Source organism: Cavia porcellus, unplaced genomic scaffold (assembly GCF_034190915.1).
Source record: "Cavia porcellus strain 051 isolate PalLab524CR breed Dunkin Hartley unplaced genomic scaffold, mCavPor4.1 scaffold_20, whole genome shotgun sequence".
Lineage (NCBI taxonomy): Eukaryota > Metazoa > Chordata > Mammalia > Rodentia > Caviidae > Cavia > Cavia porcellus.
In genome coordinates, this window is record NW_026947503.1 from 64,080,123 (window position 1) to 64,107,849 (window position 27,727).

Here is a 27,727-nt window from a genome sequence, read left to right on the forward strand (position 1 = left end):
GTGCTTTGATCACTCAGTGCTTCCACGAAGGATTCGGTGTAGACAGTATGTCTTCCTGAATTAGATACAGTTTACTTTGCCCCAAAATACCCTCTGTGCCTCCTGTAAAAGTCCTGAGTGAGGTCGATTTCCACCTGCAGGGGTAGCAGAGAGCCCCCAGCCCCAAGTCCCCACTGGTTACCAACAAGAATCATGTGACATCCAGGGACAAGAGCAAGAGCCACTGATTTTGTTGTGGCTGCTTGTTTTTTCTGTACCCTCCTCCCCTGCTGATTTGATTTAGACCTATGGATTGCTATGCTGAAATCCTTAGTGCTTATATCTGAGTAGAAAAACAGGGGTTTTGGAGCTACCGTCAAATGGAAGCACATATAGGGTTGGGCTGGCCCTTGCAGGTGGCAGAGGCAGGGGTGTGCTGTCTAAAACTCAGATCTCCTAGCTCGGCCCAGGCCACAGTCTGCTGCTCAGCAAGGTGTGGTTCTCCGCCCTTTTCTTGTGTTTGTGAATTAGTAGCAGAGAATTCTTAGATAAACGTGTGGGCAGGAGGATGTGAGAGAGGCAGGGTGTTTGTTAGGCCTGACTGCCTCGATCAATGTTCAGGAAACTCCTGGAACATATGAAAACCAAACGTTCTTACAGCGGTTAAGGGACAAGATACCACTTAGGTATCTATTACTAGCTGGTACAAGAGAGTCCTTACATTCAAACTTTAAATCACTCAGTCCACTCTTTTGTATGCAAATAGCTTCTGAAAGTAAGCATTACTGTCCCTTTGACCCTCATTCTCCAGAGAAAACTGGTCCTGGCTGGGTTAATTCCTGGCATGGCAGACATCACTATTTCATAGCGATGTTTGTTTGCCCAAACTTAAGGAAATGGAGTCTCCGAAAGGATTGTATAATTAAGCTTAGCATACTTAAGAAAGAAACTATAGAATGTAAAAAACTTACAAGGCTTAGGGATATTTTTTTCTTGAGAAAAGAATAATTTGGTTGTTAATGCATTTGCTTATCACAGATAAATTCTTGAACAGTTTGAGTAATTCCAGGAAATCACTAGAAGTTCATTATCAAAAGAAAGCACATATTTAACTTATACATTATATATATATATATATATATATATATATATATATATATATATGTCTTAGTTACTTTTTACTTGTTGCTGAGACAAAATACCTGAAGCCCAAGTTGGGAAAGGAAAGGTTTATTTCTTACAGTTTTTGGAGGTTTCAGTCCACACTCAGTTGGCTCCAAGGCAGGCAGGCATGGCTGGGCCACAGTTCATGATGGCTGCAAACGGCAAGCTGGAACCAGCAAAGAGCAAGAAACACCTTCTTCCTGCCATTACATCACATCCTGGCTCCACCCCTTTGTGGGTGGTTCACTGACACCATCAATCCAAGCACTAGACAATGAACGAATAACAAATGCACAATTCAAACTCGTGAGGCCTGGAGACCACAGACATAAACCATGACTATATATATATATATATATATATATATATATATATATATGATTTCCTATGCCTCGTAAATAATGCAAGGATCATTAATCTTGGTTCTCCAGAAACCTTTAGGAAGAGGGGCTACTCTATTCCAACCCAGTTCTGCTGCTGGCAGTCGTTTGCAGTTATGAGCATTTGGAATACAGATACTGGATCAAGATATTTACATTCTAATAAGTACACACGTGGATAAGCCCAAGCAGTATGCTGCACATCTCAGAGAGTTAGGTGGACACACAGCTCTTACACCAGACAACATCAAGCACATTGGATGGGGACCTACAGTTTTATCTGCCTTGGTTACCCATGGACAACTATGGTCAGAAAATACTACACAGAAAATTCCAGAAGTAAACAACGTGTAAGTGTGTTTGATAAACAGTGTGCATAAGTCACGCATCCTTGGGTGTAATGTGGTGAGACCCGGTATAGCCCCTTTCTCCCACTAAGGACATGAATCATCCGTCATCCAGCATCCAACCACCTGTCAGTCACTCAGGAGCCACCTCTGTTTGCTAGGCACTGCAGCATGTGGGTTCAGTCATCTTGATAATAAATACCGGAGAATTCTGAACCTAAACAGGAAATGAGAAGTCACCTTGTGACTTCTTGCTTTGCAGAGAAAGAAACCAATGAAGACCCTGAGATGGGACAGGCTTGTCCTTCATCCTATGACCTGGCATTATAAGGATGATTCTTAAATTGCTTTTGCTGGAGGCTAAGCCCACTTGAAATTATTTTGCTTTGAAAAAGTACATGGAGAAATGATTCATTCCAGTCGAGGGATGTCTATATGTTAGGATCAACCAGTTCATGACCTTCTTCTGCTCAAGAACATGGCCTCTGAGGTCCACAGTATGTCCCTAAAACCCAGCATGGAGCACACCACCCAGGCTGGCCCCGCAAAGCCTAAGGGAAGTAATGCTGTGGCCACACAGAGAATTCTCAGTGGAGACAGAGATCAGATGAACTGCTGCCACCCAGCACTCAAGTGGTCCCCCGTGCTGAGAGGCAAAAGAGGAAGAACTGAACATGGGGAGGGCAGAGGTGAGGGGAACGTGGGGCAGAGACTGTGACTCCAAGGCCATCCAGAGAAATTCCAGAGAGCACAGCCAGGGCCGAAATAGATGGTAAAAAATATGTCAAGGGAAAGATGATCTGACACAAAGAATGATTGTGGCCTCACGCTGTGAGAGAACAATGTTACAGGTAAACTTAATGCAAAGAAACTCACAATGAGACATACCTGGGAAAACTTAAAATGTCATCTACACACACACACACACACACACACAAGCGCGCGCGCACGTGCTGATCAGCAGACCATAGGCTCTGCCCCCACAGTACAGAAGCTGAGAGGATGCAGCGTGCACAGAACTCAGTGTAACTTAAAGCGCCTGGGATAAACATCTACCTGCGGTCCAACTCCTTCATGGACAGGAAGGGCTTCCTGACATGCGGGCATTTCTAACATGACCTTCGGGTGCCACAAACAAAGAAAAACAAACCTACAGTGAAGTGTTTTGGAGGAAGGAACAAAAAGCGCTAAATCAAGAAATAAGGAGGACAGTGTGGCTGAGAAAGAGTGGACTGGGATCATCTCTAAAGCCAGAGAGATGCACGGAAAGAAGGTGTGTGGCTGGGTGAAGTCCGACTGCAAAAATCTTCACCTTCCGCCACCTCTTCTTTTTCCTAAAAGAATTTAGCTCTATTTGTAAAATGCGAAAAGCTAATAGTAAGATATGTAACATCAAATTTAATTAACACCATCCGTGCATGGGGAAAGAAAAGGAACACATCCAGCATGTCACCTTTCCCAAAAGAAAGCCAGGCTACTGCTCAGGCAACTGACAGCTGAGGGAAGGTAGGCCTGGCAATGTGTTTGAACACATTAGGATGACCATTACACTGTTCTACACCTTCCTTCTAAAACTGAACCAATCATCCAACAAAATGGTCTTGGAAGGCAGGCAGGCAGGCAGGCAGGCAGGCAGGCAGGAAGGAAGGAAGGAAAGAAGAAATGAAAGAACCAGAGAAAAAAAGAAAAGAAAGAGAAAGACAAGCTGGGCATGGTGGCACATGCCTGTAATCCCAGCACTCGGGAGGCTGAGGCAGGAGGATCATTGCAAGTTCGAGACCAGGCTGGGCTACACAGTGAGCTCAAGGCCAGCCTGAACTTCATAGTGAGACCCTGTCTCAAAGAAGAGAGAGAGAGAGAGAGAGAGAGAGAGAGAGAGAGAGAGAGAGAGAGAGAGGAGAGAGAGATGGAATGAGGGAGGAAGAAAAGGAATACAGGTTTTTCCCTTTCCTACAACCACCATCATCATCAACAACAACAAAATATTTAAGGCATCAAACATATTGACATATGTGCATTTTTTGAGACAGGATCTCATGAGTTCAAGCCATCACGTATGGCCTTGAATTCCCAGTGATCCTCCTGCCTCAGCCTCCTGAGTGCTAGAATTGTTCACCACCACGCCCAGCCAACATATGTACATTTTATGAAGTAACTGTAACAATAACTACACATAGATTAATCTCTTATCAATGTAAAAGTTGAAGATTTTCTTTTCTAAGCAGCCACATGTTTTTTCAAAAAGCATGCCTAAATAGAACAATATGGATGACCAAAACATAATAGAACAGGCAAACATTCTTGAAACACTTGCATATTCACACAAAAGAATTTTATTTGGAATTCCTAAGATAAAACTAGACAGAGCTCAAATGAAAAACTAGGACAAACAGTAATTTCCAACTAATAGAATCCAGAACACAGAGACACTGTGTTCTTAAAATTTATGGACAAAAAATATGAACAAACTAATGTATTTGCAGAATTTTTAGCAACATGAGGAACTATATTTTATTTTTTTAAAATGGCAAAATTTGTACATTCAGTCAGAGTCTGCTCAGGAAAACATACAGACACATGTATGAATAAAGCTTTGAAAAATTAGACATTTAGGCACATAACTTTGAAGCTAGAATTTGTGTGCGCGTGCGCACACACACACACACACACACACACACACACACACACAGAGCAATACTGGGAGTTGAACCTTCTCATTGAGTTGGTCCTAGAACCATTTTTTCCTAAAATCTTGAGAAGGTCTTGCCAAGTTGCTAAATTGTCCAGGATATTCTGGTCCTCTTGCCTCAGCCTTCCAGAGTTTGAAGAACTAACTCTGGAATCCTGTGATGACAAAATGGTCTCCATTTTAAAATCATGTAAACCGGCACTCTGACTTCAGTTTCTGAGGTGTTTAAGATGATCAGATGCCATCATTTGAGCTTCCTCTTGCTCATGTACTATTGCTCACACAGAAACCAAAGCAGCCTCTGTTTTCACATAATAAGGGTTCAGTTCCTGTAACTGCACAGTTTGTGTGGTTAGACAGCTTGAACTTAACAGAAGTCAAAGATCACAGCATCTTTGGAAGCAATGCCCCAGTCACTACAAAGCTAAGTAGTGTTTATAGAATTTTTAGAAAGGAAGTTAGAAAAGCATGAATCTTTAGATAATTGTTACTCAGTTCCATAAAATCAGGCCATAAATTAGCCTTCAACGGTTTTCAGCAATGGTAGAAATGATGAACTGGTCCATGACGGATCTTCTCTCACGTTATCAACGCTTTCACTAACTAGGTAATTACTCATGTCATTCTGAGAAGGAAGGGTATTTGAATTGAAAGTCAGGTAATCTTTTTTACTTGTTGCTTATTGCAATAAAAATAGGTCTGCAAGTTATTTTTAAGTTCTACCCTGTTTAATTCCACTGCATGGTAACAAAGTCAAGGAAAACGGTCTTTGGCAGGGGTCAGGGAACCAGCACACGCACCACTGAGGGGCCTGCTCGTGTGGCAGAAGCTGGAACGACAGGTGACAGAACTCAGGAACCACCGTGCAAATAACCCCAAAGTCGTGTCTTTGGGAAGCCTTTCGTACTTGGTCATCCAACTGGCTATGCTAAGTTTATTAAATTTAAAGAGTCAAAAGTAAGCAAAAAGTATTTTACACGGTCTTTTACCTGTTTTTCTCTGTGAAGTAGCTGCTAAAGTGACGCGGCAGAACAACCTCAAGGTTCAAAATAAAATCACAAAGTATTAGCTGAATCTGAATGAGGAAGGTAAAGTTTCGAAGGACTTTCAGATTTGCCTGGAGGTCCAGTGTCTCATGCTGGGAATTTCCTTACTTGTCTTCCCTGTAGACAGGAACCCACGGCCTTCGGGAGATTGTTTTTATGGAAAAAATAAAACAAGATGTCACAGCAAGTAAAAGGAGAATAACAATAGTTAACACATTGCATATGGTTATCTTCAAAGTAAGTACTCAGAGTACAAAATATGGGCCTAAGAAATTCTCCAATCAATATTAACACGAACCTTTCTCTTCAGGGAGCTAAGAGAAACCAGTATCATAACTTGTATTTTTCCCTTTCCCTTTCTTCCTTCTCCTCCACCCTAGTTTCAGCAGTTTCTTCCTATGTCACACTATCTGTTGTACATTTTTGTCCTTATTTACTCTTCAGTTTCTCACATCAGGGAGAAAATACAGTGTTTACATAAGTGAGTCTAATTTATTTGTGAGTTGATCTCCAGTTTCATCCATTTACCTTTAAATGTCTCAAGTCTGTCCTTACTCATAGCTAAGTAGTACTCCACTGTATAAAAGACCACATCTTTTTAAAAATCTATTCTTTGATTGATGGACATTTGGAAACAGAAGAGACCTAGAATAGCAAAGGCAATCCTGGGCAACAAAGGCAAGAATGGGGACATCACAATACCTGACCTGAAATTATACTACAAAGCTACTGTGATAAAATCAGCATGGTACTGGCAAAAGAAAAGACCTGAAGATCAGTGGAACAGATTAGAAGATACAGGCACAACTCCAAACACATTCAACAACCTTATATTTGACAAAGTGGCCAAATACCTTCACTAGAAGAAAGATAACTTCCTTAATAAATAGTGCTGGAAAAACTGGCTTTCTGTATGCCAAAGACTAAACCTATATCCACATCTATCTAAAATTATGAATTAAACTAAAATCAAAATGAATCAAATATCTAAACATTAAAACAGAAACACTAAATCTGCTAGAAGAGAAAATAACTACAAATCTTGAAGCCAAAGGTATAGACAGAGAGTTCATGAAGAAAACCCGGATCACATGGGAAACTACAATCAATCAACAGCTGGAATTTTATCCTATTAAAAAGCTTTTGCACAGCAAAATAAATTACCAAAGGAATGAAAAGGCAACCCACAGAGTGGGGAAAAATTTGAGCCAGTTATTCCTCATACAAAAGACTTATATTTAAAACATAAAGAATTGAAAAAAAATCAGATTCCTGAAATTCAAAGACCCAGTCCAAAAATGGGCATCTGAGATGAATCTATATTTCTCAGATTAAGAAATATAAACAGCAAATAAAAATATAAAAAATGTTCACTGCCACTGATTATTAGAGGGATACAAATTAAACAACACTGAGATTGCATCTCACCCCAGAAAGAATGGCTGTCAATAAATCAACCAATCACAAATGCTGGCAGGGTGTGGGGAAAAGCCTCCCTTCTCTGCTGTTGGTGGGAGCACAGCCTGGTGCTTTTGGAGATTTTTGTATTTTGCAAAAAGTGGGTTTTTTAAAGGCATTCAAAAGGCACTGGTTGCATAGGGGCAGGTCTGGGCCACTGGGAGAGAAAACAGAACAAGGACTTGGTCAGAGTCTATAAATTATGGGGTAAATCCAACAGAAACTAGCTTAAAGCAGAGAGAAGAAAATAGAAAACATCGCATCTACATTATAGTCATACTGAAAAACCCATTTACATAGGAGGGATTGTGGAATATCCACCTGGTTATTACCAGGTAGTAGAAAAATATTTTCACCCATTGCTATCTACTAACGTGGTTACTTACTTAAATCGTCTCACTGCTCTCATCAGAGTTTCTATTGTTTAAATGACTAAAGTTTTATGTACGCTAAAACACGTTCCATTGCTACCTTGGTGTATAGAGCCAGAAAAAAATGTTGGCTTTCTCTTCTACTTTTCACTTTTAATTTCTACCTACGCTCTCTGTCTCAAAACAAAAGTGGGTGCATGCTACAGATTTTTTCTCAAAGTATGAGCCAGCAGCATGGACAGGCTGAGAGCCTAGAGGAAGCCCAGTAGCCCCGGCTCACGCTGGACTGACCAAATCAGAATCTGCATTTTACAAGATCCCCGGCCACTCAGCTGCCTGTTAAAGGGAACCGATTCTATCCGGTGACACTAAAAGCTTGATTGCTCCACCGTATCCTGCAGAAATACAAGGCGATGGGCCTACACACTTGTAATAGCGAAAAAATAAGAAACGGTGAAAATGTCAGGAGGAAGCAAATGAATCGTGCCAGTGACACAAGGCGGAGCACACTGTAGAGTGACCTCTTCCTTCAGCCTCTTTTCTTTCTCACTTCACAGATGCCCTGGCCCTGTCCTTTCATAACCAAAGGCCATCAGTGTTTGTCTAAATGGATGAAATCCACCACAGAGGGGCTACTGTGAATCCTTTACACAGCTGGAGCCAAGATGTTCTGTGACTTTTCTCCCAGATTATATGTAACACAAGTGTACTGTATATTTACAATTTTAAGGTTTGATGAAATGAAATATTTTGTCATCGAGTGAATAATGTTAAATATCTTAGGGCAAAAAACAAGCCAGACTGGAATACTGAATTTATCTTCTTTCTTTGATTGTAACTTCCTTTCTTCCTAGTAAAATAGTAAGCAAATAAGAGGCTGTACATTCACAGAGACAAGGAAATGCATTAGAAAATCGTAGTAGCTGATGAAAGACCAGCACTCTTGAGCACAGCTGAAATATGCATAAGCCTGATGCCAGTGGCTTGGAGAGCCAGCGTCTGGAAGCCACATCTTTGAGTGTCCTGCCCTCAAAGAGCAAGGCTACTACATGCATCCTGTGCCCCTGCAGAAAGTTGGCCAGGTGGGCAGGACCCCTGCATGTCTGTGGAACTGCAGATCACTCTCAAAAGTGAGCCCAGAGGATGGCCAGGAGATGAGAAAAGCCTTTACTGTGACAGGGAGGAAGCTGATGGGACTCACAAGCCATGCTCCCAGGAATGGGCGAAGGTCAATGCAGGACGCAAGAAGAAAGCCACAGTGTCACACATCATCACAGAGGCAAGAGAAGGCACACTGTCTATGCAGTAAGGGGAGGATGCGTGAAAAAGAAACCGAGGAATAAGAAAGTCAGAAAATGGAAAAAGTCATAGCATTGATATAGGGGAAGAAACCCCCAACCTGGTAGATGCCTGTATGACTTCATGGTCTCTAAAATCAAAGAATGAATTTTAGGAACAATGCAGGTTAAGAGCAGAATGTATTTATTGAGAGAAAGAAAGCTTCTATCTGAGAGAGACAATGTGGTCCCAGGCTGCCAAGGACTTTGTCTTTTCTAAGGCCTTTTATAGAGTAAAATCTCAAGGTGATGCAGGTTCAAGGTGGGGAAAAATAGGAACTCACCAAGTGGGCATGAGATGGGACAGAACTATGGTCAACCAGTAAGGTTACAAGTATAATTGCTCTGGTGAAATTGATTCAATCTGAATCAAACAGGGAAGCAAGTCAGTAACAAGCAAGCAGGCATACACAGTAGAGGGTCTTCCTGTAGCGGGTAGGGTGGGTCTAGTGGCTCCTTCCGGCTCCCTCAAGGTGACAGATACCTATTTAGAATATCAACCCCTGATGTTTGTCCTTGGGAAGTATGTAGGTGCATTTGTTTTATCTTTTGTCTGGAGACCCAGCCCACAGCAGGAGGTGTCTGTCTCCTCCAAGGCTATAAAGTATCTGGGTCTCTGCATGCACGGGCCTATTCCAGGATCCAGCTTTGTCTGACTGCCTATAATATTTCTATCTAACTCAGCTGACTGTAACAATATGATCAAAAATTCAATTTCAGGACTGGAAACCGAACTTGAGGAAATACCTCTTTAATCAGAACAAGGAGTTTAAAGTGAAGCAAGAAAATTTCAAGCAAGTGGAAATTATAGTGTTATTTAAGAGATACTAGGAGAACATTTCCCAGAAATGAAAGTTGTGCATTTCAAGACTGAAAGGATGAAAAGAGGTTCTCTTTAGAATATCAGAGATAAAAGAAAGTTCTGACAATTTCTGGAAGGGAAATTCTTGCAGAGGGTAAGGGGCAAGAGATGAGGGAGAACAACTCTGGTAGGCAGGGAGGCCAATGGCAGCAGACTTCTCCATGAGAGGCAGGACGCACAGCACCTAGGGACGGCCACAGTGCTCTGAAGAGAAGGAATTCAGGTTAGAATTCCACCCATAGCTAGGTTTTCCGGTTAAGGAGACACAGAAGTTATTTCAGTCACACACACACACGAACAAACAAGCACACCTCCCACAAATCATATCCCTGAAAAACCAGGAAAATGAGCATGGGAAGGAGAAAAAAGAATTCTCCGAATTCAGAGGGCCCCAGTCCCGCCTCTGTGGCAGGTGCTATGAGAAGTGAATTGGTCTGAGCACCCACGAGTTGTTTACTTGGAAAGAAAACAATAGTGCTACAACAATGGGCACTAAGGGCAGCGCAGCTGGGGAATGCCTTGCACTGCCCATCGTGCTGACACTCAGGAAGGAGCTAGAAGCCCAGCACTCAGGTTTCTCCCTCGGTTCTCAGACCTCACCTGCAATGGGAAGCCCAGATGGGGGGCTAAAGCACGAAGCTGTGTGGTCAGCTGGGCTGGAGGGAACCAATGCTGGTCAGAGGAGGGAGCACCTGGGGATTCTCCCTGGTTGATGATGGACCTCCTGACAGGGTTCTCCAGATGAGACAGCTTGGGAGGGGAGAGGCCGCTGGGCAAAGGTAGTCCACAGCTGTCCAGAGCAAGGCCAGGAGGGGTCACAGGCAGGATGGAAGATGTGGGATAAAATCCAACCCAAGAAGCAGGAAGACAGCCGAGGACAGGTTTCCTTAATGAAGAAGAGCTCAGGAGCCGTAGGGGTCCCCCAAGCCTCCATGGAGCCCCATCAAACCATTACGCGTGAGGTCCGAGAAACTGAGGGAAAAATTCAAGTGTCGTGCTTCTAATTCCCCTGGAAGGGCCCTTCCTGGGTGTCAGGATGATGGACAGGGCAAGTGTCTCGGCCTGCAGGTAAGTCCAGGGAGACCCTAGAGGGGGAGGGGGGATGACAAGGAAACAAGAGACACAAAGGATGGAGACAAGACCAAGTCCTTCCGTTCAAGTCTCGTTTACTCAAGGAGGGAGTATCAAATATACAGGGTACTGAGGAGGAGGGCGTTGGGTTCTGAGACGTCAGCAGGTAACTTAGCAACAGTGGCAAGACCAAGAGTTATAGTCAATTCAAATTTCCCGCACAGCCTCATAAGGCAGGCTCATTAGCATAGTTCCTGAATAGACCAAACAAGCTAGGTAGGCAAGGTGCTGTTAACTACCAAACTTAACTCCTAGAGGGAGTTACGGTGGTGCGGCCTGCAGATATAAGGTGGCAGCCAATTACAGGGCTTCCCACAGGCAAGACGTTCCCCAACTGTGCTGGCCCTTATTGCTTATTTTTATAGTACTACTGTTTTGTTTCAGAAAAACGAAAGCAACTCTTAGATGCTCACATCAGCTGACTGTGCATGTGTGAGTGTGTAACAACCCACTCATCTGGCAATGAGATTTCTGTAATCACTTTTTAAAAATTTCTCTAACTTTTTGAGTTGGATGTTTGGTGTACAGCGCCCAAGCTTTCTGTGCCATGTTCTCACTGCACCAAGCCCAGCTTCTCTGAGATTTAGGGTCGGGATTGCCTTTCAGCCCTTGATTACATTTATGAATGCTTTTGTACAATGACCTAGGTGGTTGGCTTTTGGAGTTCTTAACAATGTCTTACATTACTGCAATTTAATCAGGGGAAGGTCTGAACTGTTTGATTTTTAGAATTTACTGGGCTGATGGTGTGTACGGTTAGACTCTGCACACCGTATTTCTCTGCTTTGCTGATGCACCGCCCGGTCTGCACTGGACACCTCAAAGTTCCCTTTCCCTCCCCTGTCTGTCCACCCATGTCCTGCAGTTACACTGTCACCAGCAGAGCGCCCCATGAATTAGGAATAAGACTAAGGCCTGCCATAGTCTTATTAAGGAGTTTAATTCTGTTGACTACACAGAGCTCCAATCCTGGCTGAGGAAGCTAAGGTGGGGGGTGGGGTGTACCCCGTACACTACACAGCAGGCAGCTTCTGGACATTCAACGAGGGCCAGTCTGAAGCCTTGAACCTGAGCACATATGTATGCATGCACACCCACACAAACGCAAGTGAAAAGGAGAAATCATCTGAAATAATTTCCACCTCGTTCTTGAGCTGAGTGTTTCCAGATGAATTTCAAACAGGCTGCATTGTGCTTCAGGTTTGCAAAAAGAACACCCAGGGCCTACTGATCAGCACCCGCACTCCTAAACACCACGTGTTCCTTTGCTATTTGTGATGTCTCAGGGACAGAAAGCTAGCAGAGCGTGCCCTGCATCCCACACACCTGCCTGGGGCCAAGGGCCTCTCGCTGCACCACTACTGCTAGCTTTCTGGGCAAAGGATACAAGGATGAATGAATCACCTTTGTAGGTTTCCTGGCACAAAAATAGACAAGTCACCTAGACTCTGTGTGTTACTCATATTTAATATTAGATCCCAGCTCGAAACAAAGTTTCTGTCTTACAGCTCCAAAGTTATTATCTTGAAATATTTCTATAATAACAAATACTTCATCTGTGTCACTTTATTCACTATGTAAATTCATTCAAATAAAATGTAAATCATGTGATAATCATATGCCAAAGTCCTATTTTCATAGAGATAAGAACTGATGAAATTTCATTCAAATAATGGCTTATGCAGATTCTCTACCAACTCCAAACAGCCCTGAAGATTTTCGTTAACCCCTCGACTGCTTTAATGAAAACTGAAACAAGCCTGTCTGATCTCCATCGAAAAAGGACACGCAGAGTCCAGCTGGTCTTCTACAGCACTCTGTTATTTCAAAATGATTTTTGGTGGCATTTGGATGTCATCATTACCCTCCTCAGCATGTACAACGTAAGTCACTGACAACTCCTTTTAGAGAGGATGTTTTCTTGCTTGCCATACAGTCAGCTTTCAATATGAGAACTAGAAACTCTGCCGGGAGATGGTAAAACAGCACTTACCAGGAGCAAACACACGGAGACCAGGAATATTCTGTACAAAAGCTGCCGAAACAGCCACTGTCCTAACACTGAGCCCCGCCCTCCCGCACATGCCCAGGCTGCAGGAGTGGAAGCCACCTGGGTTGTTTCACTCAGGCCTGGCTGACACAGCAGAGCTTTCTGTCTGTGCTTTGCTTTTCCTCTTCTTTTTTAAAATGCAAGAATTTGCCCAAAGGGTTTTCTCGAGTAGAGATTACAAGAGGCATCTTGGGGAATGATGCCTATTTGAAAAAAGTGAATAAGCATGGCAAGAGAAACAACTACTTTTATTTTAAAATATGCAAATTTTACTCAATTTGTTGGGAAACCCAAGCTAGAGATGATGTAACAGTATATAGAGGATTTGAAAGAATGCAGTGGCATTTTAAAATTCTCCTCTCAGAGATGGAGCGAGGGAGCAAGAGGGGAACAGATGTAAAATAATGAATGTTTTGTACACTCGTCAGCATGCAACTCTACAATGAATGTAACCATTACATACTGCAAACATGCACTAATAAAAATAAAAATTTTTAAAAAATTTTATTTAAAGAATAACCAAAACAGAAAATAGGTAGCAATAATACATACATTCAGAGAAAAAATAAACAGTAAGAAATCACTAGTTAAGATTTACATATTGTCATTTTACAAACAGTTGTTCAAGGTACAAAAATGAAACATGTAAAGTGGGAATTCAAACAGCGAGACTGCAAACAGTTCTGTTCAACTATCCAACAAAAACTTAGTAACATGGTTGTCAATCCTATAGACTTAAACATACATGCAGTTATCCATATCTTCATTTATGTTTACATTAAACAAACTAAAGCAGGTTAAAATCACTCTGAACAAAGAATAATAGTATTGCAGGATTTCACCATGACACTCCGTGATCGGCACTGGGTACTGTAGTGTCTTATTTTTTTAATTTAATTTAAAGAAAGGCTAAACAAAACAGAAAATGGGTAGAAATAATACATAATTTCAAAGAAAAAATAAACAGTAAGAAATCATTAGTTGATGATTACAGATAGTCTTCTCACAGATAGTTATTAAAGATACTAAAGTGGAGCATATAAAGTGGGGATTCAAACAGTGAGATTGCAACCAGTTCTGTTCAACTATCCAACAAAAACTTAGAAATATGATTATCAATCCTATACACTTAAACTTACATGCAGTTATCCATATCCTCAATGATGTTGAGATTGAATAAACCCAAGCAGGCTAATATCACTCTGAACAAAGAATAATACTATTTCTGGGTTTCACAGCACTGGATCAACACTGGATATTTTAATGTCTCTTTTTCTTCAAAGTATCTGTGCATTTCATCATGTATCATAAGATCAGTTCGCATAAACTGTTTATAGATTCTACGCATGCATGAAACTTAACATGTATTTCTATCCTTTCTATATTAGAGGGAGAAACAAAACAAAGCAAGGCAAAACAAACTATATTCCTATAAACACATGAAATGAACATATAAGACCATTGTACAAAGAGTTCTACCATGGTTCCTGTATTGTCTCGTTATCTCCAATAGAATTGGCTATATCATCAGACATAGTGTAATTGAATATATCAGTACATAACAGTATTAATAAAAACACAACTCTGTACGTAGTGTAGAACTTCAAAAACTGGCAGTTATCAAACCAGAATGTGTATCATAGAGTCTTGTCATCTTCAGTGTAGTCGCCTATACTCTCAGACTGATATACTATCAATCGTATCAGTTTTTAATAAAATCTTCGCTGCCTCATTTCTGTTATGCTCTTTTTTTGCCATTAGTTGTCTGCTTGTCTTCTTCATTCTACTTTCTACTCCATTTATTGAAGCCTCTCTGCCACTGTTCCTGGAATCCTGGTACTTTTTTCTCTCTCTAGAATGCCCTGCAGTATTCGCTGTGGAGTTGGATTGGTGGTCGCGAATTTCCCCAATTCCTCTTGTCTTGGAAGTATCTTATTTCTCCATTAATTTCTAGAGACAGTTTTTCAGGGTATATCAATCTGGGCTGGAGGTTACTTTCTTTCAGGACTTGGAATATTTCGCTCCAAGCTCTTCTTAACTTGATGGTTTGTGTTGAGAAGTCTGCCATTATTCTGCTGGGCCTTCCTTTATAGGTGATCATTTCTTATCTCTAACAACTTTTAATATTCTGTTCTTATATTGAATTTCTGGGATCTTGATTATTATATGCCTGGGTGTGGCTCTGTGTTTGGTGTAGGTGGCTGGAGTTCTGTATGCCTCATATATCAGAATATCATTTTCTTTTTCTATGTTTGGGAGTTTTCCTTAATTATTTCTGTGAATTACCTTTGTAGTTCCTTTGTTTGAACCACAGCTTCTTCATTCACATTCTTTATTCTCAAGTTATAGATCCATTTGTTGTCTTCTAGCCTTTGTATTGTTACTGCTTGTTTCCTTGTTATTTTTAAAAAGTTTTCCCTTTCATACCCCCACATTGCAAAAATTGTCCTCCAATTTGGATAATCTATCCTTAGTTTCTTTCAATTAGATTTGTCATCTTTCCATAGAGTTTTTAATTTCCTGGTGATCTCTTTGAATCTACTTCATGTATTCTATATTTTTTTATATTCTTCATCAAATGGTTCTCTCCATTGAGTTCCTCCCTTTTTCCATCTGTGTCTGCATGAGGGTTGCTTAGTATCTCTTTTATTAATCTTCTTATATCTTGCTTTATTTGGCTAAATATTTCATCTTTGAACTTGTCTATAAGGTCCCAAATATATCTCATTACGTCCACTGGTGCTGTGTCTGATATTGCATGTTTGCTGCTCTCATTCTCCTTTGTATTTACCTGTCCTGGGTCAATGTTCTCAGGGTTGGGACCTGGGGACTTTTGTTGTTGCTTCCTCTTCCCATCTTTTTTGCTTCTTCCAGGAGGCCCTAGTTTCTTTCTTTGTTGGTTACAATTCTTCTGAAGTGTGCTGGCTAGATGACCCTTCACACTGTCATGTGCTAGTGAGTTGCAGACAGGGACAGTGTATGCTGGCCCCTTCCCTCCAGATCAGTGAAGCTGCTGTGGCCTGCACTGTATTTCTTTGCATCGCCTCCCCTCTGGGTCAGTCAAGCTGCCATGGCCTGCACTGTATTACTTTATGCTGCCTCCCCTCTGGATCAGTCAAACTTCTGAGGCTTCACTGGGTTAGTGTGGTTAGTGTGCACCACCCTTGCAGGGACTTGACCTCAGATAACCTATTGGGTTTCAACAAGGTCACGTGACCCAGGCCTAGCTCACTCCACCAATCCCATTCAGGAAGGGAATAACTGACTGAAGTCATTGCTGCCCCTTGTACTTGCCAGTCCTGCCCAGTCCCAGAATGTAGTCTTCCAGAGCCCCCCTATTTATGGAATGGCTCTACTCGCATCACTCACCACAGGTTGATGTAGGCACCATGCCAACTCAGCTCTCCTTTCAGCTCACCGACCCCTGAACTCAATGTAACTGTGCCTCCAGTGAGTCAAAACGGCGAGAACTTGGACAGCTTGGCAAGTCGCAGTGGGTGGCACCAGGGACCTGTCACAGGTTTGCTGGGGCTGATGGAGGGAGGCAGGGAACGTCTGATATTATACTATCCTCTCCCTCTGCTACCCCATACCACACTGCGCTCTACTTTGCTCTACCCACTCCAGGCCAAGGAGGAGCTCTGATGATGCCGGAGGCGGTCTCCCACTAGAGATGTCAGTCTCCAAATCCAGTACTGTTTGGTGATTTTCTTCTCCTTCCCACATCAGGTCCTGAGTGCTCCATGCCATCCGCTGATGCTGCCAGAGTCTCATTTCCCTGACCATCCTACACTTCCCTCCTTTCCCAATGCTCACACTTCCACTGCCTGCTCAAGAATTCTGTTTCCTCATCCTTGGCTCAGTGTTTTCTCATCTTCCAGCCTCAGTTTCATCAGGTTGTTGGTGATAAGTCTCAACCTCAGCTAGGTGATAAGGTGGATCTCCCAGGTGCCATCCCACACAGTGACCCACTTGCTTCTGTCACACCACACCCTTCAGGAAAGGTTCTGGTACCTCAGTCAACATGACCCACTCTATCCCATCTCCTACAAGTAGCTCACTATCTATAGGGGTGCTGTTCACTGTCTCCCCAGCAGCTCAGTCCTCTCCAGCAGTTTCTTCATGAGCCCCATCTGGTCACACAGACAATGAGCGCCCACAGTTATCTGCTCTGACCTCCCTGGACCAATGCCCCATCTGACTACTAATGGTATCCTTACAGATTGCTGGCCCTGGTACCTCAATTGCTCATAGTGTTTCAACAGTGGTGGAATTTTCAGGCCCTTGATATCCCTTCTTTTCTCTCCACTGATCCCCTCTCACTAGCATCCCATAGCATTCTTCAGCCATCTAATGCAAAGAGCTCGAACCCTCCTGCCTCTCTGGGAATTACACCAAGCTGGGTTGGAGGAGGGGAGGAAACCAACCATGGTTTCACAGAGCCATTCTGCTGCCTGGGTTCTCATAATTGCATTCTCTTGGGGGAACAATACACAGTGCTGATCAGTGGTCAACAAAATGGGTCTCGTGCTAAGCTGGATCCTTTGCTCTTAGGTAGAGTGCCAACCTCCCCCGACTGGGTGCCTCTTTCCTGTCCCTGACAACAGTGCAGGTAGCAGCTCCTCCCCCCAAAGCGAATACCTCACTGTGTTCATCTGAATTTCAGCCCCTTCTGTTACCCAGGATTTTTATGGGCATATTGAGTTATTGGTCAACGTTTAAATACACTCCAGTTTTATGCAAGTATAAAAGAATCCTGCTTAGCTATGGTTCACTTCCTGCTTCACAGCCAAACTTCTCAAAGAACCTATCTCCCTTCCTCGCGTCTCACTTCTGGAACCCCACTGATCTGTCTTCCAAGGTCACTGAGAACTTCTACACCACAGTTGCTGTGCTCTGCTGAGTCAGCACCATACTCCCTGGAGAGCTATAGGTCACTGCCATTCCACTCCTTGAGCAGCTATTGCCCTTGGCTTTGATGATACTGCACTCTGACACTTTCCCTTCTGTACAGCAACATTTCTTGGTGGTTTCCTTGGCCAACTTTTACTCCTCTAGCCAACCTTAAAGTGTCAGAGAACCTTCTTGAGCTTGCGCCTGGGCTGCCCATCTCCACACCTCCATTATAATTATATGCTATAACTGTCCTGGCCTGTAGCAGAGATGCTCTCTACATGCCACTGGTGACTCCACTGGGCTCTCTTAAAGGTACTTCAGACTTGGCACACACAAACATTTATCTTCCCATGCCACCACCTTCATTTCCCCTCTAGTCCCTCAGCTCAGTAAACTATAGGATTTCCATGCAAGAATGTGGACCTTGGGCTCCCCTTTCCTTCCCTTCACAGTACCCCAACTATCATTTGGGCTCCTTCACCCGCCACCTCGTCTTCATCACTGCTGTGACTGGTCTCATCCAAATCATCTTCTGCCAGGCAGATTTCTTTTTTTTTTTTTCTTTTTTTTTTAATTTAAGGAGAAAAAGAAAAAAAAAAACAGAAAAGGGGTACCAGTTATACAGAATTTCAGAAAAAATAAACAGTAGGAAATCACTAGTTACATTACATATTGTTATCTTAGAAATAGTTGTTCAAGGGGCTGGGGATTTAACTCAGCGGCATAAACGCCTGCCTTGTAAGCAGGCAGTCGTGAGTTCGATCCCCAGTACCGATAGAAAAAGACACACACACACACACACACACACACACACACACACACACACAAAAGAAATAGTTGTTCAAGGTACAAAGTTAAAGCATATAAAGTGGACTTTCAAACAGTGAGACTGGAAACAGTTTTGTTCAGTGATCCAACAAAAAACTTACTGAGTAACCATATTACTTATGGTTATCTATCTTATATACTTAAATATATACGTAGTTATATTCTTTAGAGCCCTTTCTTTTCCTTTCTTTTGTACAATGACAATTACACATTTTGGGTTTTATTATTCCCACAGTTCTTATTAATTTTTTTGAAGAGAGTAAGACCAAATGTGACATAACAGAACAGAGTCAGTCAAATCAAAAAGATGGACATAATAGATAATGTAAAAACAAAATACTAGGTGATCAACAATGGTTACCATACTGCCTCTTGCTATCTTAAAAAGAATTGCCTATATCATCAGTTATAATAAAATTGAACAAAACAGTAAAGAATAAAACCAAAATATTGGAGACATTACAGGACTTTAAAAGAAGATAATACTCAAGCGGAATGGGCGTCACAATGAATCTTATTGTCTTCACAGTTTTGCCTATACTTTCGAACTTGGTACTATCAAGCAAAGCAGAATAGAGGAAAATCAGTCAAAGCAAATGGTGAGGGTTATACAGGGTTTCAAATCAAGTTAACAGGAAATCAAAGTAGGTTACTATAATGTATCCTGCTATTTTTTTATTTTTCCCTTAATTAAAAAGATAAAAATAAAAAAGTAAATAATTTTTAAAAAGGAGATTTAGATAAAAGAGGGCATAACAACAAAACAGCGCAGGTCAAAGCATAACCATTTAAGCAAAATAGTGTTTCACCACAAGATATCCTGACATAAAAGTAGTTACCATAGTGTCTCTTTCCTTGAAATCTTTGAGAATAACTTCGTATACTGTAGCACCAAACATATCAAGACAATGTAAAACCATTCAAGAGAATGCCAGGCAGATTTCAACAGCCACCCTCAACTCCTCCCACCCTACTTCCCATCTTGCAACCCGAGCAGTATTTTCAAAGCAAATTGAGTGCCACCACTCATGCCTCCCGGCCTCAGATGGCTTCTCATTGCTGTTAGAAACCCTTACTTCAAGTCAGGACATTTGTCGGGTGGACTGTGTGTTAGACTATCTGTCCCGTGACTGCCTCAGATAACTCCTGCTCATTCTAGATTTCACCTTCCAGGGCTAAGGTCCAAGAAGGTATTATATAAAACCCCTCATTTTATGTAGCACTTTGATAAGGCATGAACAAATGAAGTTACTTGTTTAATGTTTACCTCTTATGTCGACATGTAAGCTGCAAGCCTGCATGTATTTCACCTTTGTGACTCAAGCACCTAGGCTGGTGTACATTGACTGAGTTCCAGGCTGTTCCATGGAGCTTACAGATGACCAGAAATTCCCATTATGGTATTTTCCCATCAGGAAAATCCTGGTAGACACCAGGTCCCAAAGTATGGTGCTACTAGGACAAATATTTAAATGCATTGTTTGTGTGTCCTGAGTTTGAAATAGCTTTAAGAGATCCTAGTGGAGTCACCAAATGGCACATAGAGAAGTTTTAAATACATTTTTATCACACCATAGAACAGTAAGAAACTGTCTTAGATACTCCTTATGTTCTCAGGACCATGCAAAACGCTTTGGGGGAGAAATAGAGAAAAACAAGACCTGCACTATTCAAAGGCAGCTTTGGAAAGAGCTTAACTGTCCAAGAATCTTTTAAACAAATCAGAGGAACTGATGCTTAAAAATTTTCAACAAACCTCTAAGTAAGAAGTATATTGTATCATGTAAATAGAGGTATCTAAGAGAAAAAAAAACAATCATAGGATATACAAATCATCTTTTCCCCAAATTGTATGTCATGGTACACTAGCAAAGCACCATTTCAAAGGGCCAGGATATGAGACTCATCAACTCTCATGGTCCATTGGCCAGCCTTGTACACCTGGGCGTGATGTATATTCCCGCATGGTTGATGCTGCTCAACGTTGCCTTCAGGGCTGCTTGGAACCCTCGGGTGAATCAAGGTTTAAAATCATAGTTTCAAAATTTATCCCTGCGTGTTTGCCTCGGGTGCAGATGGGTCCCATGATTCTTCACTCACTAGACTAGATGGAAAGGTATGACCCATTCACTCAGAGAGAAGCTGGCACACCAGGGACCACGGCTGGGACATAACACGTGGAGCTGAGTAGTCTGAATCAAAACTGTAGTGAAAGGTGTGATTTCCTCATTGACTTCTGAGCCATGAAGTGTCTGGGTTGGCCCAATGGTGAGTAGAAATCAGCCACTGGGGGAAAGGGACTTGTAAATTCTATAACAGCTCAGATGACTGCCGCTAAGCTAAAGGGAATCTATAATCTCATTGTTTTTCTATAGAAAATAATCACATTTTCCCCAAGAATATCTTATTTGTAAACTGGATATTTAGAGATGTAGGTCTCAAGGAAAGAGTGCTCTCATTTCTTCAGAGAGACTGTCCTGAACTTGCGGCCTCTATGCCTTCTTTTCACTGTTTCTTCTGAGATTATCCTCCAGTGACCCTGCTCACCACCTGAGTTCCCCTGCCGAGGGGGGGACAGTCGTTTTCTCTGGCTTGCTTACCACTGTCTCCCGCCACCTCCTACAGCAGGGAAGCCCGGGCTGCAGGTAGTAAGTGTGCTTTCAGTCTCCACCAACAATTCTAAACACTATCTGGACAGACCCTTTCACAGAGCAGCCAACAGTCATGATCTTATCCTCATGTTCTAAGTATGTACTGAGAGCCACTCACCACCTCAAGCAGCAGGAATAACCTCTGATTTATTCTAAGTCCTCAAGGAAAACTTTACTCAGACAGGAGTAAACCCAATGACCAGCTGCTTTTCACAAGGACCCAAAAGAGACACAAGAAATATCCTTACTAACCACAAACCACCTGCACGAGGACCGCTGCTTCATCCTAATGTGAGACGGTGGAGCCCTGTCCTTGCGGGGTCTTAGAGTCACCACGGCACTGAGCTGCCACTCTAATATCTTCCTCCCCTGATGTTTTCTTCAGGACAGCAATGCGCTCAACTAAAATTATCACCATTCCAGCTTTTCTCACTTCCAGACATGGCCACCTGACTTTGTCCAGGACAGGAGGATTTAGGAGAATGCACTGTGAGCTGTCTCAATGCCTTTCTTTCCTGGGTGAGGCGGAAGAAGACTGGACACTGTTTTGCCCGTGTCCCTTTTTTATGAACTTCCTGGCATGCAGGTGTGAAGTTCAAGGACAATGGTACAAGGACAAAAGCAAAGGTATTAAGCAGGGAAGATGCAGACCAGGGAGGGGCTGGACCCCTGCAGCACCAGCCTGGGACCCGAGACACTGGTAATCTGTCATAAGGAAAATCTGTTCTCTGTTGGATGAGGCTGTATCAATTTTGTGTTACTAGCAGTTGAAGGATTCTTAGGATAAAACAGCAATTTATTGTTTTGTTTTCGTGAAATCAATCAACTGTCCTTAAAAAAATAACACCACCAACAGAGCTGCAGATGGGCAACCAATGTAGTGTCGTGGAGAGATGGCGTGATGTACTGTCCCAGGGCAAACCAACGTATAGAAGAAACTGCACTGATAGCTAAAAAATAAAGCAGGGACCAGTCCTTTCTTATATGGCAGTGGCATGTGGATATGACGAGGGAGAGGGCAGTGGTGTCCATAGGGCAGCAGTGTCCAGGTGAAGACGGGCTGTCAAGGGAGCAGGCACTGTCGTCAGCTTCATGAGGAGATGACAAAGCACATGGACAGGAGGCCTGGCTGGTGCTAGGTGGGACGAAGACAGAAGTCACCTCCGATAGCCTTCATGTCTCAGCAGAATGGACTCAGGATCCACCCTAACAGAGCTGAGACTGCGGCTGGGAGGTGGGCATTTAACCAGAAACCTCAGCAACTGCAGGAACAAGGAAAGGGAACTCTCCAAATACACACCATCTTTATTTAAAATGGGAAGCTGTTTGATAAAGTCTGCTTTGATTTTCTACCCAGTCCCACTCAGGAAATTTATTATGCCATTTGCAAAGAAGGTTTAATGAAATAATTAGCTTTAAATGTTGAAGAATGCAAATAAGCATTCTCTTTCAAACTGAAATCATAAGTTAATCAGTCCTATTCCCCATCTCCTGATCGAATCAGGGGAACAAACACCCACTGTGCTATAATAATGGGTTTCTCAAACAGAAGAGAGTTACCCAGCCCAAAGCGAGGGTGGCTTGTGCTCAGTGTCCAGTGGACACTGTTCATACCTGTGTTAAAATGATGCAATCATCTCATGACGTGAAACTGTAATAAATGAATTGTTTAAAGTTCCCAAAAATGTGAACGTTACACTTTCTTAAAGACCTAGGAAAACCTTTAAAATAAAACAGCAGCAACACGAGTAGAGAAAGGTAGCCTAACCAGCTGCCCACTGCAAGAAAAGACTTCCAATATGCAGATCTTGAAGCAACGATACCACTTCCCTGCAACTCAGAAAAGATCATGAAGTATAAGGACAGAGGGCAGCAGCTGTAGATTGCGACAATCTGTGGATCCGACTTCCAAATAGGAAAAGCAGCAAGACAAATATGTTGTCTTAGGGTTTTGCTTATTATTTAAAGTGAGGCAGAAGGCTGTTGTTATAAACAACTGACAAACATTTTCTCAGCAAAGCATGGCAAAATGCATTTATCAACTGTTGAGGCTTAAATAAGAGACAGTGATATAGCAGATAACAGGTTAATCCCAAGGGCCCCAGGGAAGGATGACCTCAGATGTCCACCCGGTCCAGGGAAGCCTGGGGTAGAGGAAAATGGCCCGGTCTGACTCGCAGAGTCTGGAGGAAGCATCAAGGATGGGACTGCATGCTGGCATGAGCCACAGCAAGGGTCGGGGCTGGAGAGCACAGAGGACATTTACAGGACAGCACAGGCCTTTGTGGGCGTGGTCCTAGGGGTGGGACTCGGACAGACCAGGGCAGTGACAGAACCCGGGGGGTAGGAAACACTTTCATGACCGTTGGCACACACACAAAGTATCAGCTTGCTGGTTGTGGGTGAACTGAGTCGTCTGGTGACCCTACTGTGAGAAGCTGATGACAGTGTGGCAGCCACAGCTTATGAGACAAACTCTGGTACACCAGCCAGCCAGCCTCAGTTCACCTGTGCTGCTGTTTTAATGGTTAAAACAAGTGCACCTGCCTTCTACACTTCACCTTCCATACACATGGTATCCAAGGCAGCACAATCCCAAGCTACTTTCTTACTATCTTTGTCCTGCATCCCTTTAAGCCTTTTATATGAAATCTGAAAAAGCAAAAACCTAGCTGAGTACTTGGAAAATGTGTTTCCCAGCTCATCGAAGTGGAAATGCTGCAAACCCAGGCCCCCATTCATTCTGGTGTTTGCACTGTCTCATTCACACTCTCACCCATTCCTCCTCCATCCTCTGGCCTAAGCAGAGAAGCCACTCTCAGGGGGAAAGGATGGTGACAGGTGTCCTCCTGATTCCTGGCTCTCTGCCACTCACATGATGGGAAGAGAGGCATGGGCCTCCAGGAAGTGGGCCGTGGTCCCTTACGAACTGCTTTCAACCTTCCCCAGTTCTTGATCTGCTTGCTCCTCCCTCCTTTGAACCAAGGACAGGAGTATAACCCAGCTCCACTCAAGCCATCACGATTGCCCGACTGTACACCAAAACCTCCAAACCAGCAACTGTTGGCAGAAACATGATCTGCTCTCCTCACAAAAAACACACATACGAAAGTTACTGAGAAGAATGCACCTCTCTGTAAGGCAAGAGTCCCCAGCAGGGGCACTGTGACATCCTTCCAACAGCTCAGAGTGCTCTCGAGTGATGTGCCCTTCACAACCTAACCTCACACGGCCACCTTAAGAGGTTTTAGGACCAATAAGCTCCTGGCATTCTTAGCAGTGCTAGGAGATATTTGAGAAGCCATGTGTATGTATGTGTGTGTAAGCATGTGTAAATTTCAGTTACATTTCTCCCCAGGGCTTCAGACCTGAGTCTAACCACGTTAATGACACTCCTTTACTGAACTGCCTGTGAGCAGACAGAATTGCCATGCTGCTCAGTGATAGGCAACCTTCCCCCCACCAGGGTCTGTGACAGATGCCTCGATGGAGTGGAGAGGCTAGAGGGCAGCTCGCCTTCCCTTCCATGCCTGGCATGGATGGCCTTGTGTGGGCCACAAATCTGTGACAGGGACAAGTCTCTGTGGGCGCAGGTGTCATGCTTCTCATGGTGCTGGGGAGACAGGAGGCACACAGACTGCACACACAGCAAAAGACAACACTCACCGTCACTGTTCCTCGACATGGAGGAAAGAAAGCTCCCATCGCATCCACCCACTCAATTTCTAGCCTGCCTATGGCTGTGTGAACATCCACAGGGCTTGGACCACACATGGTGGCATGGACACACAGGGCTGAGAGGGCCTGGGAGGCCACAGGAAGGATGGGGACCCTGTTATGGACACTCCGAACTGGAAGGGAGCCAAAGATGTTTCAATATATACATTTTGAGTCTCACAAATTAGAATCTAGAGACAACCCTGCAGATCTCATTTTGTAAGTGTTCCCCATACAAGTTGAGAACCACCATCCATGTGGTGTCTGCTTATTTCAGTAAATAAAAGTTTAGAAGGTCAAATAATTTAGCAGCACTTTATAAATCACAATTTGATAGATAGGATCAGAATTCAAGGTTCCTAACTTGGAGATCTATGCTCCTTTGACTCTGCTACTGCTATGCCATACAAGAATCAACTGCCATACATCATTTTTATTTTAAATGTTCAATCCAGAGAGACAGTATATATTTAAGATGTACTGTGTAATGATCTGATATGTGCATACTTTGCATAAATTATTAATCCATCTCTTCTCATGCTCTATATTAGATCCCCAGAACTAACAACTCAGTTTATATCCTCACATTCACACTCACGTGGATGCATTCCCCCCACCCCCAGACCCTGATAATCGTCATTCTCTTCTCTGCTTCTCAGTTCAACTTCCTGGATCCCATATGCAGCCATACGCCATTTCAGGCTGGGGCTCTGTTCTGACAAGTATGTCCTTAGGCGACTCTGCTGTCCTGCTGCCATCACAGAGGGCACTTTCACAGGCCAGATGGCAAGGCCAGTCCCTGGAGGTGGCCCCTAGATGCAACTGGGAGATGCGTAAACCTGAGGTACAGGAGGCTTCTCCCAGGGGATACGTCAGATGGTCCACAGGACATACTTTTAATAAGCAGAGGGCTACGCTCCAAAGTGACTGTCAGCGGTGCAGCAAATACACACGCCAAGAACACAGCATCCCTGGGAATTCTTTGTGCTTCTGCAGCATCAGTGGCCTCGCGTCTTTCTTTGGCTAGTCTGGCTAAAGCTTTGTAAACTGTATCTTTTCCGACACCAGTTTTTAGTTTCTTTGATCTTTCGTCTTTCTAGTGTATTTGGTTTCCTCTGATCTTGGTACTTGCTTCCTTGTGCTGATGGCCCAGTTTCCTTTTATGTAGTTCCGTGAGGCGAGGTGAGCAGCCAAGCTGCTCCCCGGCCTCTGCCTTTCCTAGGCAGGGAGCTGTTTATCGCCACGAACTTCCCTCTGAGCGCTGCCTTTTCTGCCTTCCCCTCTGCTTTAATGAGTTGTGCTGTCATTTTAGTTTGTCATGTAACTTTTTGCTTTTACTATCTTTCCATTTCTCCCTTTGACCCAGTGTCTCAGGAAGTTTAATTTTCTATCATTGGTCAATTTTCAAAACTATCTCATTATTAATCCCCATGTTGATACCAGTGTAGACAGAGAAGATATTACAAAGTATTTAAAACTTCTTACATTTGTTAAGATATATTTTTGGATCCAAACTATGATCTACACTAGAGGAAACTGTGTGTGCACTGGAACGCGCATGCTCTGTTGGAGTAAAACTTCCTGTGCCCACCGGCACACTTGGTTTGCAGTGTTATCGACAGCAATGCTTTCCTGCTGATTTTCACTAGCAGACTGAAAGTGGGCTATTGAAGCCCCCAACTATGATTATATTTTTGTTGCTTTTTCCTTTTCATTCCTTCTGCTAATCTGTGCTTTATAGAATCATCAAAATGTAATATGTGTTAGTGTACACAAACTCTCTTAGTTAATCTTAGCTTTAGAAAATAGCAAGGGTAGTCAGGCATATCAAGGTGATCAAATGCTTTGAATGAATGGAATAGTATTCCAGCATGTGTACAAAGTAAAACACACATGCACACACAGAAAGAGTTAAGGGGAGAGAAAGAGACAGAGAGAGACAAACAGAGAAAGAGATACAGAGAGAGAAAGAGAGACAGGCAGAGAGATAGGTAGAGAGAGAAACACAGAGACAGAGACAGGGAGAGAGAGACAGAGAGAGAGAGAGAAGCACTTACAAATGTGACTGACCCAGTTCCACCGTACCATGGAAGCCAGAGGCTGGCACTAGAACGCTCCCCAAACTCAACTTGACTGCAGTACTGAGACAAGTGGCAGAGTCTTCACCCAGCACGCACCTCGGCTCCCCCAGTGACTTCCTCTTGGGACACGCCCAGTGTAGCCATCTAGTTCAGTAATGGACAGCAGACCTGGCTTCAGGGCATATTCTCCATTAAATGCGACTGGACATTTTCTTTTCTTTTCTTTTCCTTTTGCCTTACTCTGAATTTACAGCCCAGGAACACACGGTGACTCCACGTATTGCGGCTGGATTGCCCCTCCCGGCTCGGTGCTGCAGCACAGTGTGGTGGGAGGCATCACATCAAAGATCCCCTTCTCCCCTAATGACTTCCACTACAAAACAAGCCTATCACAATAAAAGACAATGCCAACTTCAAAGGAGAGGATGGAGGATGTTCTTGTCCATCTAAAAAAATATAAACTGTACATTAAAGAATAAAAACTTTCATCACCACATGGCTTTTACTCTGTTCTGCAATAAAAGCTTTTATAGTTCAGGAAAATAGTCTAGAGAGGCAGCCCTAAGGAGGATGTGGGTGTTCGACAGGGTGTCATCTCGGAGGGGAAGAGGGAAAAGGAAGAGAACGGGTGTGTTCTCAGCAGTCGCCTTGCCCCTGTGAACCATTTGGGACTAACACCATGAACACGCCCGCAGGAAGCTCTGTGGGATGTGAGTACTTTCGGGAGTCCTGCTGCGAAT

At 43.2% G+C, this 27,727-nt stretch overlaps 1 long non-coding RNA gene across 1 annotated transcript in view; it reads right to left on the bottom strand.

Annotated features, from left to right (window-relative positions):
* Nucleotides 1-5,551: 5,551 nt before the first annotated feature.
* The window catches only part of LOC111755354 (uncharacterized), a 36,681-nt gene continuing 14,505 nt past the window's right edge, over nucleotides 5,552-27,727 (bottom strand). The window contains exon 3 of the long non-coding RNA XR_002789915.2: nucleotides 5,552-5,743. This is a non-coding gene — a long non-coding RNA (uncharacterized LOC111755354). The remainder of the gene's footprint in view (nucleotides 5,744-27,727) is intronic.